Raw genomic sequence first — 24609 nt, 5'->3', positions numbered from 1 at the left:
CTATAAAAATTGAATCGGTGGCAAGATTTCTACAGTTTGCAATCCGAGAACGTGAGCGCTTGTGTACCAAATAAGGCTGGCCAAATACTGTAAAATTATATAATGCGCTTAAATTGATTTTACTGTAAAAACGATGGAGATCCTTGTGTAGTATGGTTTTTATGTATTTGCTTTTGTACATTTTATCTTTATGCCAGTAAAGGCTTTGTTGTTGTTAAAAAAATCTAGAAAGTCCTTAGGCAGGGAAGGAAAGTTGTTCTGCATATGTACTGGAGTCCGTAAATGTCCGTGGGTAAGCTAGTTTGTAAAGGAAAAGGAACACAGCAGAGGAGGAAGGCCCACTCCTGGTTGCCCATGGAGGACTGAGAGGGCTCATTGTTCTTCAGGGGGAACAAAATTATCAGTGCAGGTGAAAATCCACAGAAAGCAGGGCAGGAGGGGGATTGTCCTCAACAACAGTTTATGGGATGTCAACAGGTCATCCTCTTTGGCCTTTCAGAGCGGTTATGGAAGTGAGCACATAAAATAAGATTTGTATTGGTACAGGGCCCTCAGTATGCATTTTACAAAGTTCAAAGAATGTGCTTGCCTCAAGGACATTACAGCCTCGCATAGGAATTGAGGGAGGAAAAGTGTGGGGTGGCAGAGGGGGTGATTGGGGGTCCCTTTGCTTTGTTCATTTTACTTGTGCCACTGTAGGCTTAGGCATGGCTCACAGAATGAGTAAATGAGGCTGCAGATCCCTGAGGAGCATAGTAAGAAACTGAGATTTTACCAGGGGAAGTTTGGCTCTGTCATGATGAGCTTCACTTGCTGAATTTCTGCCTGCCTGGCTTCTCTTGAGTTCAATTGGGCAGGTGCTGTTTCCCTGTTCTGGGCTGGAGAGAAGGAGAAAAGAATGTATACCGTTCTGAGCACTTTTCAGGTTGAGTGGTATGAAAAATGTCCTCAATACAGACGATGGAGTATAAGTCTTTAAGAAAATGTAAATGGGAGTTTGGGGTATCCCATCACCACCTATTCCCATCTTGGAGGACTGTGGGGTCTCTTCAAAGGGAGAGGAGCCCTTAGACAGTTGCCCTTCATCAGAGCCACAGTGGACTGGGATGTTGGATCCTGCTTGCCTTGGGAGGGGGCTAGGATACCGTGTCCTGGTGGCTATATATGGGCTCAGGCTGGTTTTAAAAATCTGATTATTTCTTGGAGTTGGAATGTCTGGAAGTCACCGGTCTGTTTCTTTCTCCCAAAGAAGGACTTCTGGTTTGGAAACCAGACTGCATATCATTGGAAGAAGCAGGAGATCCACTTCTCCAAGATGCAGAAGAAAGAGAGAAATCAGCAGGTATCTGCTTACTTGTGTGGTGAAAATGGGTAGGACTCCTCTTGAGCTAAATCTCACCAGCTGGAGGAATTTCTCAAGAGGCAACAGCCCAAGAATGGCCAAGAAAGCTTTCTGAAGGGTGAAAGAGAAGTTAAAATTGGGGGGGGGGGATGCTGTCTTGTTTATGCCTAAGCCTGGCAATAAATATTTATAGTGCTTGATTTATTTGTATGCTGCCTCTCCACAGCCCTCCTCAAGTTGGCACAAAAATAAAAATGTTAGCATAAGATCCTAAATTCTTCCTAATTGATAGAAAGGTAAGCTGCAGCTGAGCTTTAAAAGGAGGGTCATTCCCCAGATGAGGGGCCAACACTGAAAAATCCAAGTCTCTAGACACCATCCGCCTCAGCTCTGCAAGCAGGACCCCAGAACACAGGGCATGGGAGCATGAATTTACCTGGGGATAGAGAGTATGGTGAGCTATATAAGTTTGGAGCTCAGATTGGGATTCCATAATTCAGAAGTATAGCTCTGCTCCAAACTCTTCAGTGAATGCAATCAGTTTTGTGTTTGAATCCAGGAAGAGATTGGTCAGAGATCCCTGATGTCCAGCCTTCCCTTCCACACTGTAGTCAACAAGATTCCTTGGAGGAGCAGATCCAAAACATCCCTCTTTAGCGAGTGACTGCCTGTAAACATGGAGGTTCTACTGAGCCACCGGGTCTCTGATGCAACTACCCTCCAAAAGAAAAATCAGCAACAGATTAATACAGGACGGGATTTGTCTCCCCTTCAAGGGATTTTTGTTATGTCATTATTAAGTGCATTTAATGGCCTTCTGTTCTTGATTCTGCTATTGCTTGAAGGTCTTACCAGCCTTTTCTCTTTATTCCAGAGCCTGACTGTCCACGGAAGAAATCCAAGAAAGAACCAAAACAGCTCCTATTCGACATAAAAGGGCAGAAAAGAAACACTGGAACAAACCAGAAGAGGGGGAATGAATGCTCTGCTTCTGAGGGTGATGAATCCCAGGTCTTCGATACACACGGAAGAATTAACATAGGGGAGAAAGCTGATAAATGCTTGGAGAGTAGAAGGAACTTGGGTTGGAAGAGAAACTCTTTTGGCCATCAACAACTCCATGACGGAGAGAGACATAGATGCCTGGAGTGTGGAGGGATATTTGCTAAGAATTGCCTCCTAGCCGTTCATCGACTAATCCACACAGGAGAGAAACCGTATAAATGCTTGGAATGTGGAAAGAGCTTTGCTTCAAGTTCACAGCTTATTAGACACCAACGTATCCACACTGGGGAGAAACCATATAAATGCCTGGAATGTGGAAAGAGCTTTGCTTCAAGTTCACATCTTACTTACCATCAACATATCCACACAGGGGAGAAACCACATAAATGCTTGGAGTGCGGAAAGACCTTTGCTTTGAGTTCGCTCCTTACTAGACATCAACGTATCCACACTGGGGAGAAACCATACAAATGCTTGGAGTGTGGAAAGAGCTTTGCTTCGAGTTCGCCGCTTACTCAACATCAACGTATCCACACTGGGGAGAAACCATATAAATGCTTGCAGTGTGGAAGGAGCTTTGCTAACAAGAAACATCTTACTGAACATCAACATATTCACTTGGGAGAGAAACCATATAAATGCTTGGATTGTGGAAAGAGCTTTGCTCAGAGAGGTAACCTATCTACTCATCGAAGAATCCACACTGGGGAGAAACCATATAAATGCTTGGGTTGTGGAAAGAGCTTTGGTTCGAGTTCACACCTTTCTGACCATCAATATATCCACACAGGGGAAAAACCACATAAATGCTTGGAGTGTGGAAAGAGCTTTGCTTTGAGTTCATCCCTTACTAGACATCGACGAATCCACACTAAGGAGAAACCATATAAATGCTTGGAGTGTGGAAAGAGCTTTGCTCAAAAGGCATACCTTAAAGTACACCAAAGAATTCACATGGGAGAAAACATATAAATGTTAAGCCATGTTTTGCATCAAAGAATTCACCCAGAAGAGAAACCTACGAACATTTCCAGTGTTGCAGAATCTTCAGCCTCAAGCCCACCCTGCTATGGGCTTTCATTTATAAGTCACATAAAACATATAGAAGCAAATAGAACAGATGAATTTGTAGAATTTTCGTATTTGAAATCCATTCAAGGAACACTTTTCCCTTGTAAAGGCTAGACCACTTTCTGTATGGAAGGACTGGCAAGATGTGCCTTTTCGTTTGGACTCTTTAATTCCATTTAAAATACACATTTGAGTAATCTTTTGCCTTCAAAGAAGCATTTCTGCCTGTTTCTATAGTTAATGCTGACGATCTTGAGGATGTGCCAAGTCTGTGGTCAAAAGGAATGCCTGTAAACTTCAAAGCATTTATACTCTAGTGTGACCTCAGCGTGTTTCTCCTGAACAGCAGGAGCATACTCTATAAATGTTATGCTGGAAAAGGAAGTCCTTATATGAGGAGCATACAAGGAGTACCAAAGTATAGGGATGTTGCAATGGATTTGGGTGCAATTGAACACAGTTCAGAGTACAAACCATATTTAATTAATATTGAAAACATAAGAGGGTCAGAAAGGCAGAGAACTTAGATTTCCTTGATCCTTGGGCTAGGGGGTCTCGCACAGAACTCTGTAGTCTTTGCGTGGACTAAAGGTTCATATAGATTCCTAGTTCTTGCATGAACTAGGGGTTCACACACATTTCTCTGGTCTTTGCATATACCAGAGATTCTCAGATTTCTCCAACAAATGGAGGCTCTTAAAGGTCTACCCTGTCTTTACATAGACAGGGGAGTCACAGATCTCTTCAGTCCTTATGGACTGAAGGATTTCATGAAAGACATGATTGGGTAAAGTATGTCTACTTACTCTTATGATATCCTAGATATTTTGAATTAAGATACTTTTAACTAAATCAGATCTCACTGAACAAAGTACCTCTAACCATTTTACAGATTTCTGTAACTGTTGTGTTTTTTAAATGTAATATTACTGTTTTAAGGTTTGAAACTCTAATGAAGATTTAAGATAGATTGCTTTAGACATTGCATGTAACATGAAATATGTTTAAGACTTATGTCTAAACTTTTGTAACATTTAAAAACTTTGTATCCATCTACATACATACATACATTTATATATATTTTTAATTGAAGCACTTCAGTAAAAAGTACAATAAGTTGAGTCCTGCTTATTAGGTGGCTAACTGAATAAGATAACACTTCTCAGGAAGGGGTTGATTCTAAGAGCATAGTCATTGAAAGGCACTGACCCGCTTCAACCCTTTCTGAACATCATCATCTAGAATTTTAGCCTTAATTATACATCTTCTAAATAAAGCCTTAATTATACAGCTTCTGAACTGGTATTGGTTTTGTTCAATTTTTAGCCACAATATTTGGAATAAAGTTTACTATAAAATGTGAGTTATTTGTCCTACCCCAAGAAAGATATTCTATGGAGGGGAGTCACAGATGTTTATGATTAATAGATTATCTGGTTGAGGTCTAGGTTCTTAGCTCCTCTTGCGCCTCACACCATTTTTACTGATAGTTTGACTGCTAAATGGGTGCTTTGGCCTCCTGCCAGAAGAGCAGTAGCTATACTGGATGAACTTATGGCCAGAGAAATCACTTCTTTTTTGCCAAACTATCCAACATGTTATTTATAACAAACTTAGAATCTTAGCGTTGGAAGGGACCACCAGGGTCATCTAGTCCAATCCCCTGCACAATGCAGGAAATTCACACCTAACTCCCCCCTACACCCCTAGTGGCCCCTACTCCATCCCCAGAAGATGGCTAAGATGCCCTCCCTGTCATTATCTGTCTAAGGTCACAGAATCAGCATTGCTGACAGATGGCCATCTAACCTCTTCTTAAAAACCTCCAGGGAAGGAGAGCTTACCACCTCCCGAGGAAGCCTGTTCCACTGAGGAACTGCTCTGTTAGAGAGAGGCTGGGTGATCCCTCCATTGCACCAGATGACCATGTTAATACTTATGCTTTGCTTCAATTCTACTGTTTAGATTTCTACAATCCCAGTCCTATGCATTATTTATTGATTGTCCCACCTTGACGACTATACTGATTCTCTCTGTAATTTGCTGTGAGTCCCAGTGAGAAAGGTGAACGATAAATGAAGTAAGTAAATAAATCTATGACTGTCACTCTTATCTCCTTCACGTTGTTTCAACATGTTTGGTTCACTGGTTTGGTGGAATTTGGGAGTTTCTATCAAATATGTGTTCTGCAGCCTCACGGTCTGTTGCCCTAATGGCCTATGATTATTAGGAACACAGGCTCTGAGATACTCTGGCCTGTCCCTTTGCCCAGATAACTTCACACAAACAATCTCATTCATTCTTTTACACATATATGGTATATATGTTTGCCCTGTAAGCTTGCTTGTTTTTTTTTTGTTTTTTTTTTGCTGTCAAGTCCCAGCTTGAAAACCGTAGGGTTTTCAAGGCAAGAGACGTTCAGAGGTGGCTTGCCAATGCCTGCTTCTGCATAGCAACCCAGGTATTTCTTGGTGGTCTCTTATCCGCATACTAACCAGGGCCAACCTCGCTTAGCTTCCAAGATCAGGCTAGCCTGGCCCATCCAGTTCAGGGCAGGGACAAACAGATGATTTAGCATTACCTGCCTCGACTTTGCAGCTCTGAAAGGGAGGATAAAATAGAAGGGAGGAGATGAATGTAAGCCACTATGGGTCCCCCACTGGGAAGAAAGGCAAGATATAAATTAAGTAAATAAATAAAGGCCCTCACCTGGATGGCCCAGGGTAGCCTTGGTCCATCAAAGTCAGTATTATCTACTCAGACCGGCAGCAGTTCTCCAGGGTCTGGGACCTTCTGCATGCCAAGCAGAAGCTCTACCACTGAGCCTCCGCCCCTTGATTCTGCAACGTGACCCCTTGGCTCTTCCCAAACAAGGCAGAGGGCCAATCCCTATTTGTATTGTGCTAAGGTGTGCCCTAACCTGGATAGCCCAGGCTAACCTCATCAGGTCTCAGATGCTAAGCAGAGTTGACCCCGGTTAGTATTTGGATGGGAGATCAAGGAATACCAGCATCTGTATGCAGAGGAAGGCACTGGCAAACCATCTCTTATTTTCTTGCCTTGAAAACCCTACGGGGTTGCTATAAATTGGCTGTGTCTTGATGGCACTTTACACACACACACACACCAGTAAATAAATATTCATTTCAGCTCCATAATCCATGTGGCACCATAATCCATCTAGTACAGTTCCATAATCCATGTAGTACTCAACGAAGCTTTTCTAACTGTCATAACCCAGTGCACTCTGACCCCAGGGGAGAAGGGATAGGGAGCTGGTGTGCCAGACCCCGGAGCACCCTGACCCTAGTGGAGAAGAGGAAGACAGAGAGTGACAGCCAGTACTTAGCTCCCTTTAGATGAAAGGCCTCCTCTGCTCTAAGCAGGGTTGCCAACCTCCAGGTGGTGGCTTGAGATCTCCCGCTATTACAACTGATCTCCAGGTGACAGAGATCACTTTCCCTGGAGAAAATGGCCACTTTGGCAATTGGACTCTATGGCATTGAAGTCCCTCTCCAAACCCTGCCTTCCTCAGGCTCCACCCCCAAAATCTCCAGGTATTTCCCAACCTGGAGCTGGCAACCCTACCGCTAGAAGCCTCCTTGGGAGAAACAGACTCCTCAAGAGTTAGTTACAGGAGGCAGGTATTGGGAGCAGGCAGAAGGGAGATAAAAGGCCCCAGCAGGAGGCAGTGGCTGACCAACACAGGCTGGAACTAGGGTTGCCAACCTCCAAGTGGCACCTGGAGATCACCCACTATTACAATTGATCTCCAGACCAAGATCAGTTCCCCTGGAGAAGATGGCTGCTTTGGAGGGTGGACTCCATGGCTTTATACTCCACGGAGGCCCCTCCCCAAACCCCACTTTTTATCTCTGACAGCTGAGTTGAAAGGGGGGGGGAGAATTATTGTCTTTTAATTATTAATAAAGTGAATTTTAATCTTGCTGAGCAGTTGATGAGCATTATCAGGTATAATTTCAGCACATCTGCAGATGGTTTTGTAGAATTGTATTGAGAGCCAATTGATTATCTGTAGAACCATCACATGATAAAATTCTAATGCTTTTTCTAAGGTGGTGGATGTCCCTTTTATCTACAAAAAGTGTCACACAGAGACGTTATTCGGGTTAATCTCCTTGAGCATTAATCCCCTCCCCAGTGTGAGGCTCTCCAGCCACCCTGGGCTATTCCCAAAAAGCCACTCGCTCAGACTGTCAGGTCAGAAGCAGGTAAACTTTATTGAAGAAGCAACAGGTTCAGCCAGGCCCTTGCAGAGGCAAAGCTGCAAGTGATTACTTAGAGAACAGTGCAAAGTTATAAACATGTCTACAAAGCAGGTGCCCAGTTCAGTGTTTTGGGAAAGGAATTGATAACAGCGTCTAAGGCAGGGCAGCGAAGCAGACATCAAAACACAGACTTGGACTTGCTTGTTAGCAGTTGCTTGTTAACAGTCAAGGACATGGGGGGAGGGAATCACTGGGAGTGAGAACATCCCGGCACAGGCCTGACTCATGTCAAGAGCCTTCGTGCCAGACCTTAGCCGCTTGTACGGGCGAAACCGAAAGAAAGGCATGACAGTACCTCACACCCAGGCTGCATCCCAAAATCTCCAAGTATTGCCCAACCTGGAGTTGGTCACCCTTCCTCCCCACCTGCCAGTCTGCAAAAAACGGATTCTAGATGTTCTTTGGGGTTTTATTCTTGCTATAGCAGAATCCTCGGAGTAAAAGTTCGGGGGGGGGGGGAGAGATCACCTCCTTTACCTTCGTCTTATTTTTGGGCACTTTCACACAGCCCAAATAACGCATGTTCAATCCACTTTCAATGCACATTGAAGGTGGATTTTACAGTGTGATTTGGCAAAATCCACTTGCAAACGGTCGTTAAGGTGCACTGAAAGTGCATTATTTGGGCTGTGTGAAAGTTTTTTCTTGGAAAGGCCGCAGGTGGAGGTGGGGGTGGCGCTTGCAGAGGAGCAGGACTGCGGTGAGGATGGGATTCCCCCCTGCATGGGGAAAACAAGCCCCCCAATAGCGGGGGGGGGGCTGCTAGCTAGGTCTGGAAAGGCGATAGAAAGGAGAGAAGGACCTTTGGGGATGTTGTGTCTGTACACAACAGGGGATGTTTTTCTCTGGCTTGGCCAAACACTTTTTCTTCCATGCTTGCTCTACCTGGCCCCTCCTTAAAAAAAAAAAAAAAAACCCTTTTAGCCTCCCCTCCCCTCCCCTCCAGGGGAATCAGCCTACGGCTTTTCCCCCCAAAGGAAATGCAAATCACTTTTTGCAAAGATTTTTTTCCGGGGGTGGGGAATAGCGTAGAAAGAGGGGGATCAGGAGAGGCGGCTCCTTCCTGCCTACGTTCTTTCCTCTGTAGTAAGCGAAGCTCCCCTGGCTTAACTCTTTTTGGGGTGCGGGGGACGGAGGTCCATGCCATTGCCGGGGATTGGCAAGATCCGGAATGTGTCTTTCCCCCCTCCATTCCCCCCCTAACGGATTCTTTGTAACTCTTAACAAGTCCTGCTGCTCTGCCGACTCCGGTAAGCTTTGGTTGTAGTTTCCGGGCTGCTTTAGTTGTTGTTGCATTTTCTGCAGTATGGTATGGGGTTTTTGTTTGTCTCTGTGTGTGCGTGCGGAAGAAGGGAGGGGATTCGTGAATGCATATATAGCATTTGCAGCAGCGCCAGCCCGGCCGAGCTCCGGGGCCCCTTCGCTCCCCCGAAACGCTCCCGTCCGCCTCCAGCTTGCATGGGGGTGGGGGGCAAAGCGTGGGGCGGGATGGGGGGCTCCCTTCTCGGGCTTTCTGGGGAGGGTCTGGAAACCTATAAGGGCAGCGAGGAAGGAGGCCCCTGGGAACAGCTCCTGGAAAAGTAGCCTTGTGTTTTCCCAGGGGGAGAAGCCGCTCCCTCCCCCCAAGTCTGGTGAGTTGCAAATGCACTTATAGAATCCTAGAGTTAGAAGGGGCCATAGAGGCCATCTAGTCCAACCCCCTGCTCAATGCAGGATCAGCCTAGAGCATCCCTGACAAGGGCTTGTCCAGCTCTGCTTAAAGGCTGCCAACGAGGGGGAGCTCACCACCTCCCTAGGTAGCTGAATGGGGGAGGGAGATAGATAGATAGATAGATAGATAGATAGATAGATAGATAGATAGATAGATAGATAATGGAAAGAGGCAAGATCGGGGGGCAGCAAGTGGAAACACAAGGCACAGACGAAGATGAGGATTAGGTCCCAGGGTGGCCAACGTTGCATTGGAAAATACCTGGAGATTTTTGTGGGGTGGGGAGGGCGCTCAGAAGGATATAATGCCATAGAACCCACCTGCCAAAGCTGCCATTTTCTCCAGGGGAACTGATTTTGGTAATCTGAAGATCAGTTGTACTAGCAGGAGATCTCCAGGCTCCACCTGGAGGTTGGCAGCTGTATTCCAGAGGATACCAGTGGGACTCTGTTAATAATAAATGGAGGGAGGGGAATGTGATCCTCGCACAGAGCCTTGGGTAGGCTGAACTTTCCAGAGGTTTACAAAGAGTCTCATTCCCCCCCCCTCCCACCATGGAGAATGTTGCAGTCTGGATGTGAGTTCTCCTGGCCAGATCCTGCCCCACATAGGACCTGTGGGCCATCTAGTCCAGCAGGGTCCTGCCTCATATGGTGGCCAGCCAGGCAACCTGGCCAGCTAACCACAGAGCAATAGAGGTCAAGGTGTTTCTTTGATGTTGCCTCCTGGCACTGGGAATCAGAGGTTGGCTGTCTCTGAATGTGGAGGTTCCCTTTATTCACTATGGCTAGTAGCCACTGATAGACCTATCCTCCATGAATCTGTCTAAGCCCCCTTTACAGCTGTCTATCCTTGTGGCCACCACGGCCTCCTCTGGCAGCGAATTCCACATCCCCCTCCCAGTGCCTCTGAAGTATTTCTGTGTAACCGCTGTATGGAATTCACTGTAGGAGCGGAGATATTTCAGCAGCTGTGAGCTGGGATGGCTCAATGGAGCCTCCATGTGCAGAGATACAATGCACCTGTGCAGACCACTTGTGGGGACAGCAGCATAGTGTGGCCCTTTGCTTCTTGTTTGTGAGGGAAAGAGCTGCGCTAGAGGGGCCTTTGGTCTACTCCAGAAGGTCTTCTGATGTTCTCACCCTGGGACTCTCGACACAAGGGGAACTTCAGACTGTGGGCTACAGTGGAAGGAAGTCTCAGTTTTGTCTTTGCCTCGTTTCCGACAGAGAGGATCGTTGATGCTGGTCAGATTCATCCTCTTTTGCTTTGCCTTTGTCATATTTTGCTCACAGACACCTTTTTGGCTTTGCAGGGTTTCCTAGTCCCCACCCATTTGGCTGTTCTTGGAAAGGAAGGAAGGAAAACCTTTTAGCATCGTCTGACTTTCCCCTGAAAATGGAAGAGGAAGACTCTGCTTGCCATGGAGCAGAAAGAATCCCTGAGGCCATAGAGAATATGGGAAACGGGGGATTCTTGGAAAGAACGGTGCAGAAGGCTCTGGATGGGGCCACCACCAGCTCAAATGTGCACTTCAGGCATTTCTGCTACCAGGAGGCCAAGGGGCCCAGGGAGAATTGCAGCCAGCTCTACCATCTTTCCCACAAGTGGCTGAAGCCAGAAAGGCACAGCAAGAAGGAGGTGCTGGACCTGGTGATCCTGGAGCAGTTCCTGGACGTCCTGCCCCCGGAGATGGGGAACTGGGTCAGGGAATGCAGGCCGGAGAACAGTTCCCAGGCAGTGGCCCTGGCAGAAGGTTTCCTCCTGAGCCAGGCAGAGGACAAGATGCAGGAATGGCAGGTGAGAGAGCAACCCTTCCTGGGAGGTCCCAAGGGCAGAAAATATGAAAGATGATTCTGGGGCGGTCTTCGTGACTTTGAAGCCCTGGGCAAAGGTCACAGATAGGATTCCCACACCCCCACCCCTTTTTATCCCACCCTACAGCATTATTGGCTCCTCCATAGGAACCCACCTATGGCTAAAACCTTCCATCCCCTGCCTTTGTTGCCTATTGTGGTAGCAACAGCTTCAGGGCAGATTTCCTTACAACTCACTAAAACGTCTATTAACATTTCAGTGAGCGTCCGCAAGTTGGCTGTGCCAAAAACATACAAGCTGAATAAGAATTCTCCTTAGAAGTTAAAATGAACAAATAGAGACTATCTTACTTTGGTCCCATTATGAGAAGACAAGACTCACTGGAAAAGACAATAATGCTAGGAAAAGCTGAAGACACAATGCTGGACTAGATGAACCACTGGTCTGACCCAGCAGGGCTCTTCTTATGTCCCTCCCCTTCCGAGGCCTTTGGCTGCACAGTTCCTTTCCTCATCCCTCTCCCGACTCCTTCTCTGCCATTTCAGGGGGCATCCAAAGGGGCAGAGAAGTCTCCCTCAGCCCCCAGACCGGATCTCTTCTTCCAAGGGATCAAGCAGGAGGGTGACAGAGCTGCCTGTTCCCTGGGTAAGGATTAATGAGCACCAGTTCAGCTGTGCTTCCTTCTCGTGAGTAATTCCACCCTTTGAGCCCAGGCTAGAGGTTTTAGCCAAGAAGCAGCTGGAGGGGGAGGGATCCCACATGAAATCTAAAATGTGCCAGAAAAATAATTTATTAGCTTTGTTGAGGGCAGAATTGGTTGTATATTCTCTCAGACTGTTTGTTCCTCCTTTACTCCCTGTTAAGAGTTATCACCCACCTACCAAGCCCTCTGTAAGTCAGCTGTGGCTCGATGGCACTTTACACGCACACACACCAATCCCTGATCTCGATATAAGTGGTTGCTGGCAGTCGGATTGCCTTTAACAAAGGTCAGGGCCTTTTGGATGGTGGCTCCATAGATGTGGAATTCTTTTTCCCCAGGGCCTGGGAGGATTTGCTCCCTTCCTCCTTTTCAAAGGAAGGGTCATGCCTGTGTTGAGGGACAAATCTTCTGTTAGTATAGTTGGTTGATATGTGATTGTCGCTGGTGTCAGTTTAGAACATTGTTCTCCCCTCCTCCATTGTCTCAACAACAACCCTGCGAGGTGGGTGGAGCTGAGATGTGGTGTAGGGGTTAAGAGCGGTGGTTTGGAGTGGTGGACTCCAATCTGGAGAACTGGGCTGGTTTCCCCACTCCTCCACATGAAGCCAGCTGGGTGACCTTGGGCTAGTCACAACTCTCTCAGCCCCACCTACCTCACAGGGTGTCTGTTGTGGGGAGGGGAAGGGAAGGTGATTGTAAGCTGGTTTGATTCTCCCTTAAGAGGTAGAGAAAGTTGGCATATAAAAACCAACTCTTCTTCTTCTAATGGGCCTGAGGTCAACCCAGCAAGCTCCAATGGTAGAATAGGGGATTTAAACCCAGGTCTACCAGGACCCTAGTCTGACACTATCCCTATGCCACACCTGATCTCAAAACTCTGGGTTTTAAATAGGAGGAAAAGGGCTTGAACTTGGCCAGGCAGTGAACAGGGTAATCTCTTCCCATCTCCTTTGCTTCCCTCACAGACAGTGGAAGGATGCAGGCAGGAGATTCCTGGACTTTTTCTGTTGCAGTGGGAACATCTTCCATGCACCAGGATGAGGTAGGGAAGGAAGCTTGAGGACACCCCTTGTGCCTCTGTTACCTGTGTTTCTCTGTTGAGGGTGGAGGAATCCCTCTCTTTTTCCTTCTCTGAAATCTGCCCACTATGAAGGCTTTGAACATACCCAAGGCAGATTTGGATCCTAGAAGAGAACACTCCTCTGCCATTGGACTTTCACTTTGGCCTGTCAGGTTTTATGTAAAGTGTAAAGAGTTCCTTCTTCTTTTAGGGTCTGGTGACCTTCGAGGACGTGGCTGTGTACTTCTCAGAGGAGGAGTGGGCTCTGCTGGATCTGGCCCAAAGGGATCTGTACAGGGTAGTCATGGAGGAGAATTACAACAATCTGTCCTCTCTGGGTAATCATTTTCATTTATTTAAAATATTTTTTCTGGCCTCCTAGCTAGAGGCAGCTCAATCTGGAAACATTAAAAAACAAATTTCAGCGCTTCCTGGGTCGTAGTATGGCCTCTTCGAAGAAAGACAGGCCCCTTCTTTTTCTTTGTAAAAAATAAGTTAATGGACATCTTTGTGGAACTGTCTACCAGCCCAATTGCCAATACATCCAGATGGAGAGCTGGAAATGGCTGCACTCTCGGCTACCTTTTTCAGGTGATACATCATGAATGATTTGTTTTCAACTGAACAGCCCTCACACACTAGCTTCTGAGTAAGGCTGGGGATTGCTTGCTTAGAATCATAGAATCATAGAGTTGGAAGGGACCACCAGGGTCATCTAGTCCAACCCCCTGCACAATGCAGGAAACTAAGTACCTCCTCCCCACACACCCAGTGACCAGAAGATGGCCAAGATGCCCTCCCTCTCATAATCTGCCTAAGGTCATAGAATCAGCATTGCTGACAGATGGCCATCTAACCTCTTCTGAAAAACCTCCAGGGAAGGAGAGCTGACCACCTCCCTAGGAAGGCTGTTCCACTGAAGAACTTCTCTAACTGTTAGGAAACTCTTCCTAATGTCTAAATCAGTGGTTTCCAACCTTTTTTTGGCCATGCCCCACCTAAGCATCTCTAAAATCCTGATGCCCCCCCCCCTGTGACATATAATTCTTATTATTCAAAAAATGAACTCGTATTCACGTGGAGGAAGTCTAAAAGGCCATTAACCTGGTCTAAACAAAATTCCAAAGAACATGGCATCCATGAAAGAGAAAAATAAAAGAACGAAAGGGCACTTGAAGTAATTGTGTGTGTGTGTGTGTTAAGTGCCGTCAAGTCGCTTCCAACTCCTGGTGACCCTATGAATGAAAGTCCTCCAAAATGTCCTATCTTTGACAGCCTTGCTCAGATCTTGCAAATTGAAGGCTGTGGCTTCCTTTATTGAGTCAATCCATCTCTTGTAGGGTCTTCCTCTTTTCCTTCTGAAGTAATTACTATACAATAAAATAAAAATGCAAAAAAATCACTGTTAATAATTCATTCTCGAATTGCCCCCCATAAAAATCAAATTGCCCCCCCGTGGGGCGTGTGCCCCATGTTGGGAACCACTGGTCTAGATGGAAATTCTTTTGATTTAATTTTAACCCATTGGTTCTGGTCCGACCTTCTCTTGCACAAGTCAGAAGTGAGGGCAGCCCGGCAGCGTGGGGAGTATTTCAGATCCATTTATTGGAGACCTGAATTCCCCCTCCCCAGTCCTTCCCTGTCAGCACTTCTCATTTCTTTTGTACTGTGTGACCTTGTTCTGTGTCTGAAATTGCTAATCACTGACATACAGAGAAATAGCAACATTAGCTGTGCCAACTTTCTGCTTAGTAATTCCTGTATCAGACCAGTTTATAAACTTTGCTTCCCTGAAGACTGTGTCTGTTAGGACTAGAAATCTGTTTTTGTTTATATTGCCCTTTTCATATGTGCTCAAAATGCTTATCTCAGTAATCCGTACAGCAAATCCTTACACTTGTTAGGGGTGTTTTAGGCTGATCCTGCATTGAGCAGGGGGTTGGACTAGATGGCCTGTACGGTCCCTTCCAACTCTATGATTCTGTTATATGGTGGGCAGAAGTGTGGATTCAGGGAAGCAGTGTGGGAAAATGCCAGTGGGAACAGTGCAAAGAGAGGGATCCTGGACATCAAGGTGCTTCCAGCTTCTCAATGCACCTGGGATGGGAAGCATTACAGAGACAGCTAAAGGTTTGGTTGATACTGCTCAGCCCCTTCCAGCCTACCCATCCACTCAAGCAACTAGTTCCAGAGCAAAGTTCAATCAATCAGCATTTAGAATCATAAAGTCGGAAGGGACCACCATGGTCATCTAGTCCAACCCCCTGCACAATGCAGGAAATTCGCAACTTCCTTCCCTCCCCCACACCCCCAGTGACCCCTGTTCCATGACCAGAAGATGGCAAAAAAAAAAAAAAAAAACCCTCCAAGATCCGTGGCCAATCTGGCCTGGAGGAAAATTGCTTCCTGACCCCAAATTAGCGATTAGCATTACCCTGGGCATGTAAGAAAGGGCCATGAGAGCCAAGCGCTATTATGATCAAAAGATCACAGCGTCAGTTTAGCAGCACAATTTACATACAGCTATAAAATTAATATACAGATTAAAATTCATAACCTTATTGTGCTATAATTAATTATACATAGAAGTTATTAAAATCTGCTTGTTTATGGACAAATCTGGAATATCTGCTTGCTTATGGACAAAGTCTCAGCACGGAATTTGGCCACTTTAGAGGTGGTTTCATTTCCACAAGGAGGAAATTCATGTCGAATTTTCCACATCTGCATGGGAACTTTGATAGAGTAGGGGTGAGGTATGTGGAACGAATGTCTTTATAAAATGGACAGTATCCTAAAACATGTTCCACTGTTTTGACTGTGTTTAACCAGCAGGAACACAGACATTGAGAATAGGGGATATGCAAGTATCTCCCTTCCAGTAGCATTCTCTTCTCTTCATAAAATAGGGTGAGGCCATGGAGAGAGGCTAGTTTGGAATCCTTGAGAATTAGGTCTGCCCCCCTCTAAGGGAGTGGGAGATTCCCTGCTGCCAGCGGGCACTCCCCACCACCATTCACCAGGCCAGCAGAGGGAAAATGGATGGGAAAGTCCAGGGAAATGGCTGCATGATCCAACATGCTGCCATCACAACCTGAGGGCCTGGAAGTTACATTAATGCGTCACCAGAGGACACTCTAGCATTTTGCTAGAACATCCCCTGGCAGTGCGCTGATGTCATTCTGGGTGCACAGGATGTGACATCAGCACATTGCCAACAATGTCATGATGTCCCCTGCAAGCCCCTGTGCCAGTTGCCAGGCCTTGCTTGGCAACCCTATTGAGAATATGTTGTCATCAGGAGAGCTCATGTGGTTTCTATCCTTCTGCAAGAGGGAGTGGGGTTTTCCAACTGATCTTCCCTCCTCTGGGGTGGGGCCAGGGCTTAGTAGTAGAGCGTCTCCTTTCCACGTGGAAAGTCCCAGGTTCTACCCAGGCATCTCCAGTTAAAAGGATTAGGTGGTAGGTGATGTGAAGGACCTGTTCCTGAGACCCTGGAGAGCCATTGCCAGTTTGAATAGACAATACTGACTAATTTATGTACTACCTTCATGTGTTCCCTCCTGACCTCTCCAGTGATTCCTGCTATCACATCAGGACCCCCTTTTCTGAGTATATGGTTTCAGTTTATTCTAGAGGTACACAGATCCTACACAGGAATCCCTGTATCTGTTCTTCCCTTCTGAAAGCGCTAACTTGAAGGGTGGTCTTCCTGGTGGTCTGTTGGTTTTTAAATTGTGTTTTTTAAATGAGTATTTGTTTTTTTAAGCCACAATAAGTCCCTGCCATGGGAGAAAGAGGGACAAGAGCCAGCGTCATGTATTTGTTAAGAGCTGTGGACTCTATTCTGGTGAACCAGGTTGGTTTCCCCACTCCTCCACCTGCTATATGACCTTGGACCAGTCACGGTTCTCTCAGAACTCTCTCAGCCCCACCTGCCTCACAAGGTGTCTGTTGTGGGGAGGAGAAGGGAAGGTGATTGTAAGCCGTTTTGGGACTCCTTACAATAGAGAAAAGCTGGGTATAAAAACCAACTCTTTTTTTTGAATAAATATTCTCTTTCCTTGAGAGATGCTGCCTTTGGCTAGAGTTTAAAAAGCTGTGTTTTACGAGGGCAGAGGCTCACTACTCTGTCCCACCTGGGTTGTGGGTCAGCTACAGAACATCTTTTTACCGTGTGCTGTCATGGGACTAAAGGAAAAAGAGAAGTTGGACTTAGCACAAAGGTTATTTCTTGTCTGTTGAGAAGCTGTCCAGTATAGGAGATTCTCAGCTGTGCCTTCTGTGTGTCTGTAAAGAGTCATCAAGTTGCAGCTGACTTATGGCTACCCCTTATGGGGTTTTCAAGGAAGAGACTAACAGAGGTGGTTTGCCAGTGCCTTCTTCTGCATAGCAACCGTGCTATACCTTGGTGGTCTCCCATACAAATACTAACTGTCAAAAAGCTCCCCAAACTGTCTCCACCAGTTGGAGGCTGCTTTGGTTTGGTCAAAAGTTTTCCAAAAGACAAAACCTTGAACTCCAGGCGTTCACCCCAAGTCCAAGGAGTAGCTACCACCAGCCCTTTCAAAAGATTGAGCTCCAGGGGGAAGATAAGGGCAATCCTCTCCCAACTCACTCCAAAATTAAGTGCAACACTTACCCTGCAAGGTAGAGGCCTGCCAGGGAAAGATTACACTCCCAAAATGTCTTAGGTTCTTTTGGTAGGTGGATTTTACACTCACACAAGGCGCTTGGAATCCCAAAATCAAAAGACACAATCTATTTAAAGGCTAACAATTTATTTATAAGGTTTATGCTGGTTTACAGGAAAGAAAAGTCATGAAGTTTTAAGCAAGAAAATAACAAACCATTTAGCCTAGCTAACTAATACATTCAAAAAGCCTTTTTGATTCAAAAGGATTGGCAAAGGTTTCTTGCATCAGGTTTTATAGTTACCAACTTCCCAAAGATGCTTCCAGCATTCAAGTTTCAAAAGATTGTCCAAAGATTTCTCCAAGCAGGTCAGCTTGACCAGAGGTTCCCCCTCAAGGGCCAAAATCAAATGGGTTCTGATGCTGCCAGCACAGCTCTCCTGCTGTACCCCAAAGTGTGCATAGTTTGCTTAGGGCTGGTTTGTCCTTATATCCGTTTTCTCAAAGGGATGAGCTCATAGAGACCAATTGAGAAAATGAAAGCACTTAGCTGTTAATTAATCGCTTGGTCAGAAATGCTGACTCACTCAGATGTTTTCAGGTGAGGAAGCCTGCAGAATCCCTGACACCTGGACATCGTCATGATGGCTGACCAATCACCATGGCAATGCACGGCCTTGCATTCCAGAAAGGGGAGAGGTTAACTAGCACCAGCTGGGGCTTACCTTACTCCCTCCACAGAAGCAGTTTTCAAAAGGAAACTTATTTTGCTGGTCTAAAATCCCAATAACACAAAATTCATAGGCCTCCCAGGCCTGAACCAAAAAATCATGCAATCCAAGAAATTGAGAGGCCTCAACTTCTTGACACTAACCAGGGCTGACTCTCCTTAGCATTCGAGATCTGATGAGATTGGGCTATAGTATACCATGCTGCCATTCCTCCTGGTGTGCCTTTCCAAAGAGACATAACTTATAGATCTCAGTGTGGCTCTCTGGCCAAAATTGTCTTCCTCTAATAGTTTTCTATCACCTGAATTGTTGTGTTACACAAGTATTCCACTGTTTCCATGATCTGGGAAGGTCTCCTCTCCCACACAGGATAAACATTATGGTGGACCTGGTAGGAAAAGGAGTTTTCATGTTCCTTCCTGCTGTTGCTGCTGAAAAGGATGGAATTTCACACCATGTCAAACTTATCTTTGGTGCCCAAAATGTGGGGCAGATGCCTTTGTGACAACAGCCCTGATTATACAACAGCTATAGTGATCCTAAGAACACTTTCCTGTGAGCAATAGACCTGAGTAGGAGTCTCAGTAGACTTGCTTAGGATTGTTCTCTAAGATTCGAATCTGCCATTGTACTATCTTTGTCTGTACTATCTTCACTGACTGGCACTAACCTTCCAATGTGTCTTATCCAGCCTTGGTATATGAGCTCTTTGAACAGAAGACTTTAAGTGCTGAATGGCCATGACATGCAGCCACTGGAGCAAAACGTTTACATGACTTTCCGCATGGAAAGCTGAAGGATCTGCCTTCCTATTTAGGTTTTTCCATTCTCTTTTTCAAAACAGGAGTTAACTGTGATTATTCATTGTTTCCCCCTCATTTGATTTTTCTTTTTATTCCTACAGAGAGAGAGAGCAAGAGAGAGGAAGAACAAAGAAGGGAAACTGAAGCAAATCACAAATGGGGAAAAGAATCTGCAGCAAAGTGCTTCAGAAAGAAGAACCACCTTATTGGACACCAACGAATTCACATTGATGAAAACACTTATAAATACATACAGTGTGGAAAAAGCTTTGTTTGGGAGGACTACCTCACTTTCCATCAAAGAATCAACCTAGGAGAGATACCATGTACATGCTCAGAGTGTGGAAAATACTTCATGTTTAGTGGACTTTCTTCTCATCAAACAATCCACACCAGGGAGAAACCATATAAATGCTCAGTGTGTGGAAAGGGCTTCACTCAGAATGGCCACCTTACTATCCATCAGAGAATTCACACTGGGGAAAAACCATACAAATGCCTAGAATGCGGAAAGTGCTTCAGTCGGAAGGAGAACGTTACAAACCATCAAAGAATCCACAAAGGGGAGAAACCATATAAATGCTTACAGTGTGGAAAAAGCTTCAGTAAGAAGTCTCACCTTACCAACCATCAAAATACCCATATAGAAGAAAAACCATACAAATGCTCAGAGTGTGGAAAGCGATTCAGTCAGAATGGCCATCTTACTATCCATCGAAGAATCCACACAGGGGAGAAACCATATAAATGCTTAGTGTGTGGAAAGAGGTTCCGTCGAAAGGAGTATGCTACTGTTCATCAAAGAATTCACAGAGGGGAGAAGCCATATAAATGCTTAGAATGTGGAAAGAATTTCATTAAGAAGTCTCATCTTACTGATCATCAAAATACCCACACAGGTGAGAAACCATATAACTGCTTAGAGTGTGGAAAGTGCTTCAGTAAGAAGTCCTACCTCACTGACCATCAAAATGCCCACACAGGGGAGAAACCATATACATGCTTTGAGTGTGGAAAGAGCTTCAGTAAGAAGTCCCGTCTTACTTACCATCAACATATCCACACAGGGGAGAAACCATATAATTGCTCAGTGTGTGGAAAGAGTTTCAATCAGAAGGCCAACCTTACTACCCATCAAAGAACCCACACAGGGGAGAAACCATATAAATGCTCAGAATGTGGAAAAACATTCAGTCAGAAGGTCCACCTTACTGACCATCAAAATACCCACGTAGTGGAGAAACCATATAAATGCTCATTGTGTGGAAAGAGCTTTAGTAAAAAGTCCCACCTTACCGACCATCAAAATACCCACACAGGGGAGAAACCATATCATTGCACAGAGTGCCCGAAGAGCTTCAGTCATAAGGCCAGCCTTACTACCCATCTAAGAATCCACAAAAGAGAGAAACCATGTAAATGCTTCCAGTGTGGAAAGAGTTTCGTTATCAAGTCCAACGTTACTAACCATTCAAATAACCACACAGAGGAGAAACCATATAAATGCTTAGAGTGCGGAAAGAGCTTCAAGAAAAAGTCCCAACTTACTAATCATCTCAGAATCCACACAGGGGAGAAACCATATAAATGCTTAGGCTGTGGAAAAAGCTTCAATCAGCAGAGCAACCTGACTACCCATCAAAGAATTCACACAGGGGAGAAACCATATAAATGCACAGAGTGTGGAAAGAGCTTTAGTCGAAGCTCAAGCCTTAGTTTCCATCAAAAAATCCACACAGAGGAGAAACCTTATAATTGCTCAGAGTGTGGATAGAGCTTCAGGCATATCTCATGGTTTTCTTCCCATCAAACAATCCACACGAGACAAAGCTGCCAAGGAAACCAACAAAGTAGACCTCAAAGGTGTAAATGCCCCCTTGAAGGAACCCTTAGAAGTATGCACAGTACAGCTTTGTTAATGCCTGTGATATGTAGGTTAATCTGTACTTGAAAATGGGATTGCCTTTGGCCTTTCCTCTTCAGAGTCTCTTAAGCATTACAGACTTGTTTTGAGCTTTCTCAAAGTGGTTTCTAAACTGGTTATGGCATGAAAACTCTCAAAGGGGCCTAACGCACTCAGTATATACTACATTTTAAAAAATGTGTTATCCAGGTTAGATCGTGCCTCAAACCTCCCATTTCGGCTTGGAAATGCTATGGAAGCGCCAGACATCCGTTTTCTCCCAAAACGCCTATACCGCCTATAACATTTTGTTATGTCGTTTCAAAACCAGCAATCCAAGGGGTGCGTTCAGTTACATACACTATTCAGTTCTCCTCTCCTCTTTTTGCATCACCCAATGAAAAGCCTTTCTCCTCCCATCCCACCTTCCCCCTCCCCTCCCGTTTGCATCCACCAATCATTATTGTTACTTAATTCCCCCCCCCCAAGTGCTTGTGGTCTTACAAAGGAACATGGGAATGTTGGAACATTACATCAACCATTTTTATTGGTGCAGGGTCCCAATCAAACATTTCCCTCATATGGAATGTCCTTGAAGTGGATTTTGTAAAAGGTTCGTGGGCTTGAGGGGGAAGGAATGCAGAGGAGGGCGAGGGCTGGAAAAGTAGCGAAATTGCTGCAAGCGGCAGATGGGGGAGGGGGAAGCAGCAGGAGGAGGAAGAGAGAGAGACTGAGGGATAGAGAGAGCACACACACACACACGTGTGTGTGTGTGTATCTGTGTGTCAGGGCTCTCCTGCCGGCACAAAGTTTCTCCCCGCCTGTTTCTGCCTTTCTCCTGCTCTCAAAAAAATTTTTTTTAATGTGCTTGTCCCAACAAAAAAATGCGAGATCGTTGGACCAATACCCGAAAAGACGGCAGCTCTGTGATTAGCACTGTGCAAGGAACGGCTCATTTTGGTTTGTTTTTTTTGGGGGGGGGGAATGCCTGCATAGGTTGTGATTAGGGTTTCCCTGCCGTGCAAATGAGGCAATTCTTAATGGCGTACAGCGCTCCTTCGGATCAATGATATTGCGCATGCGTGAAAAAAGGGGAGGTGGGGAAGCATCAGCGACGTAGACATGACGCAATGCTCCTCCTTGTGATATGATGATAAACCGTCTTGGGAGCAGTCTTAACAGGCACAGAAATGAAGAATACGGAAATGAAGAATATGCATCCAAAACATAAATACGATTGGAAATGAAGAATATGCATCCAAAACACACACACCAAGCATCATGATAATATGCTGTAAATTGTTGGTGCGATAAACCTCCTAGTTGCCTGAGTGTAATGGCCTTTGGTACTCAAGGTGTCACATATTCATGATTGAAACAACTTGTATGCCTGTCAATCTGTGTATTCTCATGGATCACAAATTGAGGACTGACAGCAAGACAGTGTAGCTGACAAAATAACAGACAGTATTCTTTAACCACAAACAATTCTAATTTTAACCTCATAACTTTGCTTTGAGAGTTTTAATGAGGTTATTAAGAGCTTGCCTCTTATTATTCGTTTGAATTAATTAGCTTTAGACATTGTATTTAGAGGACAATCCAATCATGTGTTAAAGTTAGAGAGATTTAGTTCTTGTTGCTGACTGTATAAAAAGTGCCATATAAGGGTTTCTGCTGGTGACTTCCAGTCAAAGCAGAGCCTATCTTGCATGTTGGGCTTCCTGTTTTACACTGCTTTCTCCCTATCACTTTAAGATTTAATTTGCCATAATTGTAATCATTATGCATTTAACTCAAATTTAGGAAATGACAGAAGAATTATTAGTACTTTGTTATCTTTAGAGCTTGTTGCATAATTAGTTATTTGTTCTATTCTTGCCTAAGAAAAAGAGTTATGTTTTTATTTTCAATGAAATAATAGTTCTCTATTTGTTCTGCTGGCATAAGATCTGACATCTGACCCATAATAGATCTTTGAGCTGCGAAAGAGAAGCCTCTCTCAGACACTTAAACAGACCAGATTGCAGTGTTTAGAGCTGTTGTTCAGCTAATGAGGCTTTAACTCTCTAAGATCTGAATTCAGTATACATTTCTAGATTGGTGCAAATAAAATAATTCATCACACAGGGAGGGGCTCTTTCCCTATAAATTGCCCTGGACATCTCAGCACCTTTTGATGCCAATGACCCCAGTATGCCTCTAATGCTGCCTAGCTGGCTCAGAACAGTGCAGTTCAATTTTCCATCAGTTCCTCTTGTTCTTGGAGGACAGGAACCAGAAGGTGGTGCTGGAAGTGTCCACGTGGTGGAAAGTGCTGTTAAGCCACCGCTGACTTATAACAACCCCGTAGGGTTTTCAAGGCGAGAGATGCTCGGAGGTGAGCTACCGTTGCATGCCTCTGTGTGGGCTGAAAGAGCCCAAGGTCACCTATCTGGCTTCCTGTGGAGGAGTGGGGAATCGAACCTGGCTCTCCAGATTAGAGTCAGCCACTCTTAACCACTACACCACACTGGCTCTACCAGGTCATTACGGGTGATGGTGGAAAATGCTGTCCCGTCGCAGTTGACATATGGCAACCCTGCAGGGCAGAGGTGGGGAACTTTTTCCCCGCCAAGGGCCATTTGGATATTTATAACATCATTTGCGGGCCATACAAAATTATCAACATAAAAATTAGCCAACCAAGCCCCAGGCAGGCAGATGACCCCCCCCCCGACGTGGACATGCAGGCAAACATCCAACCAGTGGTGCACTTGTCCACCTGGTGGCACAGGATGGTCTGTTGCACCAGCCGGGCATAGCCACCCAGCTGCACACCGGAGTTGCTCCTGCTCCGCATGGTCGGGGCCAGATTCTACAGCTGGCTCCTGTTACCGCCATCTGCAGGGATGAAATGAGGACACACTGGCTAAGAACTCCCCCCCCCCCACGCATTCTGGCCCTGCCTCCTTTAACCCTTCCATTGTTGCCACTTCCACCCCCAGCCCTCTTGTAGTATAGAGGGAATATATTTCTCCATGGCCCAGGTGGGAAAGAGTTAACACAGTTTCTTGGGTGGCCCTAGCAGCTCCATAGCTAACGACTCTTCTGCAAGGGGGGAAAAGATTCCTTTTTTCAGCAAAACAAACACATCTGCCTTGAATAGAGGCTATTCCTGTCTGCAGTAGGGGGCAGATCACCACTTTTAGATCCTGAGCTAGAGATCTGCCAGGACCCACGAAGGGCAGGCCAAATGATTTCGTGGGCCTTAAATGTTTCCGACCATCAGAGGTTGCCTTGCTTTCCCCTGTGTTTCCCCACATTTTGCTCGTAATTTCAGGGACCTGTTTTATCTAAAATTTGAAAGCGCAAGCAAAACACGGAAACACAGTGGGAGAGCAAGGCAACCTCTGACAGCTGGAAACGGCATGCATATTCAAAACAAAGACCCAACGTTGTCAGAGAGGTGACCGTGAGGGAAACAGTCATGTATAAAAGCCCAATAACAGCTAAATCATCTTGCACCACAAATCAATCTCTCTCCCTCTCCCTCTTAT

At 45.5% G+C, this 24609-nt stretch overlaps 1 pseudogene; it reads left to right on the top strand.

Moving 5' to 3' along the window:
• The first annotated feature begins 12925 nt into the window (after positions 1–12925).
• LOC130493432 (zinc finger protein 420-like) lies at positions 12926–23405 on the top strand (annotated as a pseudogene).
• The last annotated feature ends 1204 nt before the right edge of the window (positions 23406–24609 follow it).

The sequence above is a fragment of the Euleptes europaea genome, chromosome 1 (assembly GCF_029931775.1).
Source record: "Euleptes europaea isolate rEulEur1 chromosome 1, rEulEur1.hap1, whole genome shotgun sequence".
Classification (NCBI taxonomy): domain Eukaryota; kingdom Metazoa; phylum Chordata; class Lepidosauria; order Squamata; family Sphaerodactylidae; genus Euleptes; species Euleptes europaea.
Note: the sequence above shows the minus strand (reverse complement) of the source record. Positions and strands in the feature narration are given on the sequence as shown.